Below are 13,740 nucleotides of genomic sequence, written 5' to 3' on the forward strand. Positions count from 1 at the left end.
TTCCCAACAGTCTCTTCTTGCCCCAGCTCGCAAGCATACTCTGGTTTCATTTCTGTAACTATAGGTAATTTGCATCTTCTCATATTTTATATATAAATGAAATCATACAATATGTACCCTTCCTTGTCTGACTGTTTACCTTCAGCATAAGGATTTTGAGATTCATCTATGTGGTTGCATATATCAATAAGTTAACTCCTTTTTTATTGCTGAGTTTTATCCCACTAGGCAGATATATGACAATTTGTTTATTCATCTCTTGATCGATATAAAAAATCTTGTTTTCCATTTTCAGTTATTACAACTAAAGTTGTGAAAACTCATATCCAAATCTTTGTACGGTTTTCATCTTTCCTGGGAAAACTACCTAGGAGTGGAATGGGTGGGTTATATGACAAATGTATGTTAAACTTTTTAAGAAACTGAAAACCTATTTTCTAAGGCGTTCTTACATGAGTCTTTTGCCTTTATCTTTTATATTTAACCATTCTAACCAAATATTTACCTCTTTAACTTTCTAAAAAATACTGTTGGCTTTCTTGGTTCTTTATGTTCTATATTTCTGTGGTATAGATTTGTTTTCTTTTGCATTGATTTATCCTCTATTAATAACATATGTTATCTGCTTCCTTAATTGTCTGACCTTTTATCTGTTAATATAAGAACTGAAGACTAAATGTATTTTTAAGCATGTTTTTGTAGTTTCCTGCATGTAGTATTTTTATTTCTAATGATTTTTAACTTCGTGTATTCATTTTGTCTTTGACTTGTGAATTATTCAGACGTGCGGTTCTATTTGTCAGCTGTACAGGAATGTTTGATTTATCATTTCATCACTGATGTATGCAGTTGCACTCTGCTCAGAGAACATGGTCTATGTGATATCTATTCTTTAGAAGTTTTTGCAACTTGTTTTATGACCTAGTGCATGATCAATTTTGATATATGTTCCATATATTTATCAAAAGAAGGCATATTCTGTTTTTCCCTATATTAACTAGATGAAGATTTTTATATTTTATGTTGAGTGAGTCTTTAATCTTTATGAATTTCTATGTATATAGCACAGCAGTCCGACTTTCTTTCCTCCACTTGTATTATACAGAGACGACATGTCAGTGTTTTTTCTGAGGCCCGACCATGGACATAGTGCATCATTTCTCAGGATGCTCTCCAACACACAGAAATAAGTAGCTACAAAGAGATGCTTGGTGGAGGGATATTGCCTCCCTCTTGTACCAGCCACAGCCGGCCATCTCCTGCTACGGTCCTGTCCACACACCTTGTGCTCTCACCAGCATCTCTGGAGGGTACGTTAGCCCTTTTGCTGCTAGTCAACTTCTTCTTTAAAACAGAATCTCAGTTCAGAAAACATGCTGAATTGAGAAGTGGAAAGAGCTACAATGGATAAGTGAATCTTAATCTGTGGGCTCAAAAAGCAATCTATCTTTCCTTGAGGCAAAATGACTCTGGCTTCACTTGACTCTAATGATTGCCTGCCTCTCTTTGGGCAGTTCTCAGCTCCTTGACCTGCAGGTGACTTGAGATCAATCTGACTGATTGACCTCCAGATCCTGAGATCTTAAAAAGCACCAGTGCCCCTTGCTGGTGGGCTCAGTCTGGCCCTGTGCGTTTTGGGTGTGTACTTTTCTTAGAGAAAATCCCACCTTGAGTGCTCCACGGAGAGAGTCTTACTTTGACCTTCCATCTTCTCTCTCTTCCATCTTGGTCTCTGGAATTCTGAGCCTCAGCCTTACCAGCAACCTTGTCATGGGCCAAAATGCTTGCTACTGGCTACTGTTTCTCACCTACATGGTCTGACCTCCTGACCACAGGTGTGAGGGGCCTCCCCCTGCTCTAAAAGTCAGCCGCCCCCTGATGGATGCGGGACCATCCTGCCGACGCCCTGAGGCTTTGATGCAGGGCCTGCAGCAGCCGCTTTCTTGTCTTCCTTCTCCTCACCTGTGTTGCTGTGCTGTGCTTAGTCGCTCAGTCATGTCCGACTTTTTGCAACCTGTGTTAGTACCTGTGTTTATTCTTTTAATAAATCTTACTGGAGTTCACTTTCCAGATTCTGATCCCTACCAAACCAATCTGCCTACTGCCTGCCAAACTCTAACTTTATACGTGGGGGGAGAAATCAGCATTGAATTCTCAAACCCAGTTTCCTGGCTGAACACCTTATTCATAATGTCAAAACAGAATCCCCTAGCAAGACTAGCACATCCGGACTTATATTGTTTACTCCATTATAGCAAATATTATATGCACACATAATTGTTTGATTGCATACATAGATTAATATCTCTTCTCTACATTTAAATTATAAGCTTCTTAAAGGCAAATATAAACTCAACCCCTTAAATAAAACAGCTGCTCAGAGAGATTTACCAATTGAATTTGATCAGTTAAGAGATTAACTTTTGTACTTGTTTATTTGCGTGCAATTTCTTGATGTCTAGTTCATTCTTCCACAGATATTTATTTACGGAGGATTGGGCTTCCGTGGTAGCTTGGTCGGTGAAGAATCTTACCTGCAGTGCAGGAGACCCAGGTTCGACCCCTGTGTTAGGAAGATCCCCTGGAGAAGGAAATGGCAAACCACTCCAGTAGCCTTGCTTGGAAAATCCCATGGACAGAGGAGCCTGGTGGGCTGTAGTCCATGAGGTCGCAAAGAGTAGGGCACAACTGAGCGGCTAACACACTATGTGCTAAGTAATCTTCCAGACTCTCAAAGAATTACTCTATCAAAGTAAATAGAACAGATTCCCTCACAGAGCTTATGCTGCAGTGGCCAGGGTGGGGGTGGGGGGATTAGACAATAGCTCAATTAAAAAAAAAAAAAAGAATGTTAAATGGCAAAAGGTGCTACAGAGGGAAAAAAAGTGGGGCAAATGAATAGAGAAAGATGAAGGGTGGTGTTTATTGGGAGTTTTGTACCTTTTGCGTCTCTTAGAAAATAGGCTCCTAGAGGTCTCTATTTCATTTGCTTTGCATTTATTTTGAGACTTTTAAACAGAATACACCAAATATGGAGTTTTTAAGTGAAAGTGCAAGTTGCTCAGTCGTGTCCGACTATTTGTGATCCCACGGACTATACAGTCCATGGAATTCTCCAGGCCAGAATACTGGCGTGGGTAGCCTTTCCCTTCTCCAGGGGATCTTCCCAACCCAGGGATCAAACCCAGGTCTCCCGCGTGGCAGGTGGATTCTTTACCAGCTGAGCCACAAGGGAAGCCCAGGAATACTGGAGTGGGCAGCCTATCCCTTCTCCGGGATATCCTCCCGACCCAGGAATCAAACCGGGGTCTCCTGCATTTCAGGTGGATCCTTTACCAGCTGAGCTATCAGGGAAGCCCATGGAGTTTTTAGGCCTGTAACAAATACTTTTTCGCAAATGGTAAGAAAAGAAAAGATTTATCAAGCTTTTAAAAATCCCCTACTCCCCTTTACATTTTAAATGTTGGCAGGACTGGGCGGAGGGAGGTGCAGAAAGTAAAAGACATGGGTTGCCGTCAAAATAGTATACGTGGAAATTTATTTTCTTTCTAAAAGCCCTCTGACTCTAACATTTTCAACAACACATTTTATTTAACAGACAAAATCGTCTGTACTATTTTTATTTCCCCCCCTGGTTTCATCGGCAGTATCTGGAAACATGAACGATCCTGTGTACTGATCAGTTTTCCCAAACCCAAACCCCCAAGCCCCCATGCCCTAATGCTTAACGAGCTGACGTCCCTGAAAATCCCTTGGTGACACCCGCTGGAAGAATCACAAGAAACGGGGAGGCTCTTCAGTTACCTCGGGTGCCAACCTAGGGCCGGCGCTAGGACCGCCCAGACGCCCACAGGCAGCGCACTTCACCGCCCGTCAGAGGGGCTGAGCCGCCTCTTCTGTTACACAAGCGAGCAGGCAGCGGCAGTCACAGCTCAGCGTCCCTCCCCCTTCTGGTGGATCGGAAGGTATTTACTTGCTATTTATCATTCAGATTTTGGACACCGTCAATGTGCCTTTAGTGTTCACTGAATCTGATGCTCTGAAACTCTGTCCAGCACTTGCTGGCTTACTCTATTATTTTATGTTAATTTCCACAGCTGATGGAAGCAACAGTGCCATAAAGAAATGGGCTAGATATTTCCAGAGGCTGAGATCTGGAGGCATTTGGAGGTGTAAGTACATCGGTCACAGATTTCTAATGTGCTGGCTGTGTTAGCTGTGTCTTCTGACCTTCTTCTTCCTCATTGAAGGAGCCCCACTGTAAAATGCCATCTGCATATTTCACTTATGAATGAACAGCACCAAGACGGTGACAGAAAGCCCCAATGATGGGCCTGAAACTCCACTTTGGAGCGGCTGTGGTTCCCTCTTCTAGCCTCTGGGTTTGCAAGAGGAGAAGCTGGGTTTGCAACAGAGTTTTCACAGGAAAGAGCCTCTGCTCAGGGCTGCAGGCTGCTTGCATACCGTCTGCTCTCTGTTTTCAAAGCTCAAAGATGGTCCTTTCTAATCATTGCAGTGGTGCAGTGTAGGAGTCTTTGTTACGCTTGGTTTATTTACAATTTCAAATACTCTTATCTTAAATATGGATTGCCAGAAAGCTGTGAAACCATTCTATACCTCTCAGGGAAAAGCCATTGAAGAAAATTCTAGTTTGCTTTCTCTTGACCGTACTATACTCGATACTCCAATTAGTAGGTTACACACAGAGACATCAAAAAAAAAAAAATCTAGGATTCCCTTTCTTGTTCAACAATAAATCTGGTTGTGTGTGATAAGGGAGTAGTTTGCTATTAGAAAACCTAAAATGAAGATGACTGTACAGAGAAAAGGGGATGTTCTCTAAGTATTTCATGAATCAATTGAATGGCACCCCACTCCAGTACTCTTGCCTGGAAAATCCCATGGACGGAGGAGCCTGGTAGGCTGCAGTCTATGGGGTCGCTAGGGGTCGGACACGACTGAGCGGCTTCACTTTCACTTTTCACTTTCATGCATTGGAGAAGGAAATGGCAGCCCACTCCAGTATTCTTGCCTGGAGAATCCCAGGGATGGGGGAGCCCGGTGGGCTGCCGTCTATGGGGTCGCACAGAGTCGGACACGACTGAAGCGACTTAGCAACCAATTTTATGCATTAAAAACTTCTTGAAAACTTTAAAGCCTTGTCAAATTGTCAGGCTAGATGATTATTTTAGAAATTAGATCAAATTTAAGAATCTTATACCAAAATGTAATAAATAGACATATTTATAAATCCATAAAATGTTGAGCTTTATTAACGGTCAATTCATAGAAAATTTTAAGGTAGACAGTGTCATTTAATTTATTTCAGGAAAGAAAATATCAAACTAAGACAAAGCAATTCATCAATAGTGAAAAAGTGACTTCAGTGAAAATGGTTTTTAAAATAAGTTTTAAAAATACTTTTAGTGGTTCAAAAATTAAGTACATTGTATTTTCTATATTGGAATACCTTGAGTGAGATATCAGATTATTTACATTTTGAACGTTTGAAAACAGTCATAAAACTCTATTTTGTAGAAGGAAGAGGGACAGAGGATATGAGGGAGGGAAAAATTAAGTCTAATTTTATTGTTCCATACTTTGTATATTTTTAACATTCTGACTGAATATTTACTCTATAAATATACTACCCATATTTTTCAAAATGTAACAAAATTTACAAATGTGTATATTAAATAACTTGCAACATCATTAAATGTAGATGAATATAAGCGTATAAAAATAGCATGCTAATATTGCTATGTAGTATTTCTTAAGCAGGGAAAATCTTTTTGAAGGTAATGCCTTGCTTCTAGTGGAAATTAGGGAAATCAGATTGGGGTTAGTAATAGCCTTTCAATATTTTGTGATGCAAAAGTCATTTTGAAAGTTTATTTTTAGTTGGTATAACAAAATTCTGGATAGCTCTGTGAACTTTCCTTAATAAAATCTCTCTCTCTCTTTTTTAAAAATGTTTTCTATATTCCAAGTTCAGAATGATGACTCGATTCTTCCAATTAATCCTTAGTTTGAAAGTTGTTGCCCAACATAGGATTTGCATCCTTGATCTTCAGTTTTATGTCGTACTCATGCGTGTCTTATCATAAATGATTTTTAAATAACTTCATTACATGTTCAGCCTAAAGACTCATTGAATTCAGTGATGATGGGGGAAAAAATCTTGAGAATATAGATCTTATTGGGAATTAGATACTTTTCTTAGAATCTGAAACTTCCTCCTGAATTTAAGTTCTAAAACTAAGTCCACTGGCTCGAACAAATTAAAGACAGCGCTCAACCGAAATCTTGAATTGCTGGCAAACCAGTGGAGCTTAAGCTGAAGAATAAAACGCCAAGGAAGAAACTAATTTGTTAAAGTGTGAAAGTAGTGACTATCTGGTGATGTTATCGCTGAGGATAACCCCTTAGGCCTTGAGAAGTCTCCCAGCCTAGGAGATCCAGGTGAATGTCAATATTGTCTACGTTTACTAAGTAAGGTGGAGATTTCTAAAAGATTCATTTTGAATGCACATTTTTATTTAAAGAGCTTCATCAGATAGCAAATCCGGTTATACCAATTTTGCCTACAGAAATGTGATTTTTTTTCTAAAGAATATAGTATATTTTGTATGGAAATGGTGCTTAGTAAGACATTTAAGAAAGAAATGAAAAATAGCTTTTACATGATTAAACCACCTACAAGAAACTAGTGTAAAGAGAGAGAAGACACATGAGCTCAGTTTACTTTTATTTTGGTTTTCTGAGCACCTGTGTTTTGAGTAAGGAAAAACGTCTCCTAGTAGAAGCCACAGAAAATGCATCTGGGGGCTGACCTCCAGTGGGAAGTGCATCTGGGGGCTGACCTCCAGTGGGAAGTGCATCTGGGGGCTGACCTCCAGTGGGAAGTGCATCTGGGGGCTGACTTCCAGGGGGAAGCCCTGGGAAGCACTTTGTGTTTGTTGTTGTTCAGCCGCTCAGGTGTGTCCGACTCTTTGCCACCCCACGGACTGCAGCACGCCAGGCTTCCCTGTCCTTCACCATCTCCCGGAGCTTGCTCAAACTCATGTCTATTGAGTCAGTGATGCCATCCAACCACCTCATCCTCTGTTGCCCCTTCTCCTCCTGCCTTCTATCTTTCCCAGCATCAGGGTCTTTTCTAATGAGTCGGCTCTTCATATCAGGTGGCCAAACTATTGGAGCTTCAGCTTCAGCATCAGTCCTTCCCATGAATTTTCAAGATTGATTTCCTTTAGGATTGACTGGTTTGATCTCCTTGTGTTTATTGAAACCAATGTAAAGAAATGACAAGTCATCCTTCTCAGTTTGTCCTGAAAAGTGATTACAGTGCTAACTTGAGTTTTTCAGAATCTGTTGGCCACATATGCAGGCCACAATAAATAGGAATTATATGTAACTTGAGAACTTATTTGGTATTTAACTATGATTTTCCCTTATTAAAGACCTAAAGGAAAGGCAACAAGAGGGTATCAGTGGCAGGCCATGTCCAAAGCAGTTGCAGCTATGCAAACAAGAGGAATAAATTATGTATTTTGCTGGAATTTGGCAATAGAGGTAAGCGATTATCCATATAATCGCTTTTTCAGAAGAAGCTTTTCTTGAAAGCAACGATCGTGTTGTTTATAGAAATTGATTTTACGAATGAAGAAATGTTTGTAGGTGCAGAAAGCTTTTAAATAGATGAGACACAGCCTTTGGGTATAAAAGGGTCACTAATAATATGAAATACATGTCATGCATTGTTGATAAACTGATTTATCCAAACATTAATTGTCCCTACTGGTTCTCACAACTGGAACTGATGTAAACATGTTGTTGTGTTGTTCAGTCACTAAGTTGTGTCCAACTCTTTATGACCCCACGCAATGCAGCACATCAGGCTTCCCTGTCCTCTGTTATCTCCCGGAGTTTGCTCAAACTCCTGTCCATTGTCTCAGTGATGCCATCCAACCATCTCATCCTCTGTTGCCTGCTTCTCCTCCTGCCCTCAGTCTTTCCTAGAATCAGGGTCTTTTCCAGTGAGTGAGCTCTTTGCATCAGGTGGTAACAGTATTGAAGCTTCAGCTTCAGCATCTGTCCTTCCCATGAATATTCAGGATTGATTTCCTTTAGAATTGACTGGTTTAATCTCCTTGCAGTCCAAGGGACTCTCAAGAGTTTTATCCAAAATCACAGTTCAAAAGCATCAATTCTCGGTGCTCTTTATGGCTCAACTCTCACATCCATATTTGATTACTGAAAAAATCATAGCTTTGACTATACAGACTTTTGTTGGCAAAGTGATGTCTCTGCTTTTTAATATACTGTCTAAGTTTGTGATAGCTTTTCTCCCAAGGAGCAAGAGTCTTTTAATTTCATGGCTGCAGTCACTGTCCACAGTGATTTTAGAGTTAAGAAAATAAAATCTGCCACTGTTTTGTGAGACACGACTAATATACGCTCATTCCCTACCCCTAGGTCTTTTATTTGAGGGAATGAGTTAAAACTCTAAGGAAACTTGATGGATATTAATCATGATTTCATAAGTGTTTAAGTTGCAAATGAGCTTTGCTTTTCCTCCACATATAAGGTAATAACTCTAGTCTGCACTTTAGAATCAGTATAAAATTTTTTTGGCAAAGGATTTAATATTTTTGGATCCTCTTTTTAAATACAGTTATTTATAGGTTTTTCAATGTATGCCAGGTACAGACTTTAGACCAGTAAACAAGATATGTCCACCATTCACGGTCTCCATCATTCCATCACTTTGTGAAGGGAAATAGGCAACAAGCAATTCTTATGAGGGAAACACATGATTATTAAAGTTCTTTTAAAATTATTATTATAACTTCTTTCAGATAAACCAGAATAGATCTGATAGTTACTAACTTGAAAATGAAAAGAGAGTGCTATGATAAAGAATGACTTGGTGGCTTTTTTAGATGTGGTTGTGTAGAAGGTTTGCTGAAAAGGAGATGTATCATCAGGGATCCCAGTAAAAGCAGCAGCCAAGTAGAGAGGAGCACGTGCTATAATAGAAAAAGAGTCGACTGTTGCAGACCTGCCGCAATTTAAATCCTTTCTACGTCATTCTTAAACCTTGATATCTGGAGAATTCCACTCCCTTGATAAAAGCTTTACAGAGTTTTGAGAAAAATGATCTTTTCATCACAGAGTTTTGAGAAGAATGAGGTAACATGTTGGATATCCAGGGCAAATTTACGTTTCTGCAATAACTTTTGAAGCATTATCACAGCTTTATGAATTCACTCCTTGGCATATATAGTCAAATAAACAAGTGTTGGACTATTTTATCACTCCTGTGCCCCTTCCTTTAAATTGGTAATTCTATATCACATGGTTGAAGGAGAAAAGACAGCACTCCCACAAACAGCAGAAAAAAAGAGCACCGCTCCTGAAATTCCCGAAGACCAAGTCTCCTTGAGGAGCTTTGTTAGAAGCTTTCATGGTAGGTTTTTGGTCATCTCCTCAGAAACCACCAACATGGTGCTTGATGGGGATTAATTAAGGTGCTGCTCCTCCCAGGGAATGCCAGACCGAGATGACCACACCCAGGAAAGTTAGACACACGTCCCCTAGCAGGGCTGCGCTTACTGGGCTTGGCGTGTCACACACAGCCTCCTGAGAAGTTCAGTGAAATGCATGTGGCACCTCACAGTGCACAGCATACGGTACAAGCTCAAGGCGAAGAGGTGAGTCCTTTGATGAAAAAGATAGTTCATTGATACTTGGAGTGACTCCCATCTAAACAGTTTTGGAGTTTCGTCATCTCATCAGTGTGCAGCCCTCAAGTATATATGTGCACACAAACAGCCGCAGGTATATGAATGCGTGTGTATATATGTGTATACATTGTGTGCATATGTACGTATATATCTGTGGATGTACACATTCCAGTGAGCTACATCTGCATGATAACCAAATAAATAAATCATCGGTTTATAATAAGTCCACAATTCTGATTCTGAGGCCAAAATTCTATTGTGTTTACTCTGATAACTATAGGTAAATTCTCATTCTCAAGATTGCAGTTAACTCATAACTAGTCTATATTGCAATATCTTTTATTTTTAATACAGAAATATTTCAATCACTGTAAAATTAATACTGACCAAATTCATTATTGATGGAATCCCAAAATGATTCATTTGCATCATAAATAGTGTAGATTTTATCCTTTTATCTATGTTGTTTTAATTATTATCTTGCTTCTCACTTCTTTAATAAATATTTTTTTTAAATCTTAGAATGGAGAAGTTTGTATGACCCATGACAGACCATTTTAATGCTATGCTTTAGAAAAGTTTAAACTATTCTCAATTTTCTATTTATCAAAATTTCTAGCTAAATCAAAATTCCATTTCAGATTCATAGCAGCTTTTCTCTCAATCTGAAAAGGGCAGAGAGACTTTCTGTCTGAGTGTAGCATATACTCTTTGATAAAGAATGACCTTATTTCATGCCTTGACAAGAAAAAAAACTCTAGGAAAGATATAAATCTTGTGTCATTCTATACGTATGTCAAAAGTTATATATCTGAAGAACAAATAGCTCAATTAAAGAGCAATTGCTCCTGCCTAAGTGATCATCTAAATGGTGCCTTTTCATTTTGAATGGATTTCTCTCGTTGTGCGATTAAAAGATAGTATATTGCAAGTTTGTTCAAGTTCTTTTCAGAAAGTTAAAGGTTCCTTCTTTCAATAATATTCTGTCTCAACATATTAAACTTTAATGTATTCAAACTTCTCAGTTTTAGAATATTTAAAGTGAAGTTTAGAAAGGACTTTAGAAATCTTGGTCTACCACCTCCAGTTTAGAGATGACCATCCAGAAGTTCTAAGTGGTCAGATCACGAGAAACCATGTTTTATGTTTTTCAACTGGACTTACTGTATCAGCACATAGTTTGTAAAAGTACAGTTTCAAAGTGTAAGATTACAACTTTTGGTCAAATATAAAATGGATTATGTATGAGAATTTGCATTCTTAAATTTATATATTTACAAAATTTATATACATATCCATTTATAAATTAGTATACCTATCCATTGCTTAAATGTGTATGTATATACATTTTATTTAATTCATTAATTAATGAAGGATATCAGTAACATGTAATGACCAGTTTGAAAAGCATTTAAAAAACAGAGGATATATTCACAATTTTAAAAAGAAGTGTTAGGGTAAGATTGTGGAGTTAAAAAAAAATCTTTGGGATTATCTGTTTCATCAGACAAAAATTATTTGCATTTCTATGAGACATAAACCTTAAAGTTAGCAGTAACTTGACTAAATCTGGGACTTTTAATCAGCATTAAACAGTGGGATGAGCTAAGTCGCTTTTCTTAGACAGGGTCAATATATTATTGAAGGTACTTTCTGTCAACATTTTGCCTCATTTCTATAGTTTAGGTCAGATATTGACCAACTAAGCCTGTTTGCCAAGTCCAGCCCATCAACTTTTTGTAAGTGAGATCTTGCTGGAGCATAGCTTTGCTTTGATTATTTCCAAAGGTGTGTCAAGAGTGTTAATTTACTGTAGAACCCTTCTAGTGTTTGCTTTGCAAATGTAAGTTCTTACAGTATTGAGCAACCACTAATGCCACAAAATTTACTTCCGTCTGGAAATTTTCATAAGGAATCTTAAGTTGATGTTTTAGAATTTTGTTTTAGTACCTCTTCTACCGTAAGTCTAGGAAACCAACCCCAAAAGACTCTTTCCACTAGATTTCACCTGCAGTACTTTTGCTTTTAGGTGAAATCTTCTCTTTTAGAGTTCCCTCAAATTTGCTGAGGGCCCTAGTGTGCTGAAAGTAACCTTTTTACTATCTGGGAGGTTGGGAAAGTTGTCTAAGCCATGTGAATTTAGAAGCCTATCCCTGAGGGTCTGTTCGTTGAAGAATACTTGGTGCTGTCCTTATATGAGGCTCGGGGACTGACCTCCTTTGTTGAAGACACCAAATCAAGCCCATAGCTTACAGCAGAGCCTTCGGGCAGGCAGCAAGAACCAGAGAGCTGTTTGATGATGAGACTAATTGGCTGTGGTCAATTTATGACAACAACCAATGACGTCAGAAAAAGAGGGGAACAGAATTATTTAATAGGCTTTCATAATGGTTTGACCAATGCTTTCTCTGAGGATAAGAACATATTATGGAAGTCACCGAAGAATCTCCAGAGCCTTCCCTCCAAAGCATCTAGTTTCTGAAATACTTGCATTAATATTTTATCTATGCAAATTAGGCTGAAGAAGTCTGAGTCTCTATTTGATTTTGCAATTCTTCGCATGCAGCTCTTATATAATAATATTGTACTTATTATTAACTATGAAACTGCCAAACAAACCTAATTATTTCTATCATTTTTTTTCACTTTTATAAAGAAATAAATCTTTGTGATTATCAGGTGTTCTCTGACAAATCTCAAAAATAATTTTATAAGTGAATATTAGGTGCTTTCAAGGGTGACCTCCAAAGCTGCTAAAGTCTAATTTTATAATCATGCCTCTCTGGAAAATATAAAATGAACAAATGTCAGCAATTTCACATAACTTATTATTTAATAAGGAAACCAGATGTTATGATCACTTTGGAGAAAATGTGAGATATTATATATATATGTAGGGAAATTAAGAAAGATATGTGGAAGTAAAATTACTGCATCAGATTTATTTATATATATGTGAAAGTCGCTCAGTTGTGTCCAACTCTTTGTGACCCCATGGACTATACAGTCCATGGAATTCTCCAGGCCAGAGTACTGGAGTGGGTAGTCATTCCCTTCTCCAGGGGATCTTCCCAACCCAGGGATTGAACCCAGGTCTCCCTCATTGCAAGCATATACCGCACATGCTTAGTTGCTCAGTCGTATCCAACTCTTGGGACCCCATGGACTGTTGCCCGCCAGGCTCCTCTGTCCATGGGGATTCTCCAGGCAAGAATACTGGAGTGGGTTGCCATGTCCTCCTCCAAAGGATCCTCCCAACCCAGGGATTGAACCCAGGTCTCCCTCATTACAGGCGAATTCTTTACCATCTGAGCCACCAGGAAAGCCCACATCAGATTTAAAAACTGGCTAATATCCAACAGGTCATAAATCTTTGGGTTTATTTGCTCCACTGGGAAAAATTATTGGTACATCTAATGGATAAAATTCTACAAATTAACAGTAATTTTACTAAATCTAGGTGCTTCAATTAATAATAAAAAATGAGACAAATAAGCAAGTTTCTTTAGACCTGTACTGTGCAATAAAGTAACCACTAACTCTTTAATTTTTTTTTGCTTTGTGTGCATGCTCAGTTGCATCTGACTCTTTGTGACCCCGTGGACTGTAGCCCATCAGGCTCTTCTGTCCATTGGATTAGCCAGGCAAGAATACTGGAGTGGGTTGCCATTTACTCTTCCAGGGGAGCTTTCCAACCCAGGGATCTCTTGCATTGGCAGGTGGATTCTTTACTGCTATACCACCTGGGAAGTCCCAAATATGGATATTAAAATTTAAGCTCAAATTAATTAAAATTGGACATATTAAAACTTTGAGGTCCTCAGTCACACTGTCCACTTTTCACATGCTTGGTGGTTGTACTAGCTTACTGGCTAGTACTAAGTGGTTCCTGTACTGGGCAGCATTTCTATCTTCATGGAAATTTCTTTGAGATAGCACTGTGCCTACCTAGACAATCCTTAGGCAGTCGTTGACCCTTTATGATGCTAAACAG

General features: G+C 38.7%; 1 protein-coding gene across 18 annotated transcripts in view; it reads left to right on the forward strand.

The window, feature by feature from the left end:
• The window catches only part of RAB27B (RAB27B, member RAS oncogene family), a 217,506-nt gene that overhangs the window by 39,710 nt on the left and 164,056 nt on the right, over nt 1-13,740 (forward strand). For 7 of the 18 annotated variants that reach the window (XR_014074723.1, XM_081562231.1, XM_081562224.1 and 4 more), the window contains exon 3: nt 4,098-4,172. The exons of 9 other annotated variants lie outside the window; for them this stretch is intronic. The gene's annotated coding sequence lies outside the window, so the exon portion shown is untranslated. Of the gene's footprint in view, nt 1-2,477; nt 2,555-3,323; nt 3,401-3,647; nt 3,966-4,097; nt 4,173-13,740 lie in introns of those variants that run through there. 2 more of the 18 variants (XM_081562239.1, XR_014074724.1) reach the window with 2 other exon arrangements.

This window comes from Giraffa tippelskirchi, chromosome 14 (genome assembly GCF_054371585.1).
Source record: "Giraffa tippelskirchi isolate mGirTip1 chromosome 14, T2T-mGirTip1v1.2.pri, whole genome shotgun sequence".
In the NCBI taxonomy this organism is placed as follows: domain Eukaryota; kingdom Metazoa; phylum Chordata; class Mammalia; order Artiodactyla; family Giraffidae; genus Giraffa; species Giraffa tippelskirchi.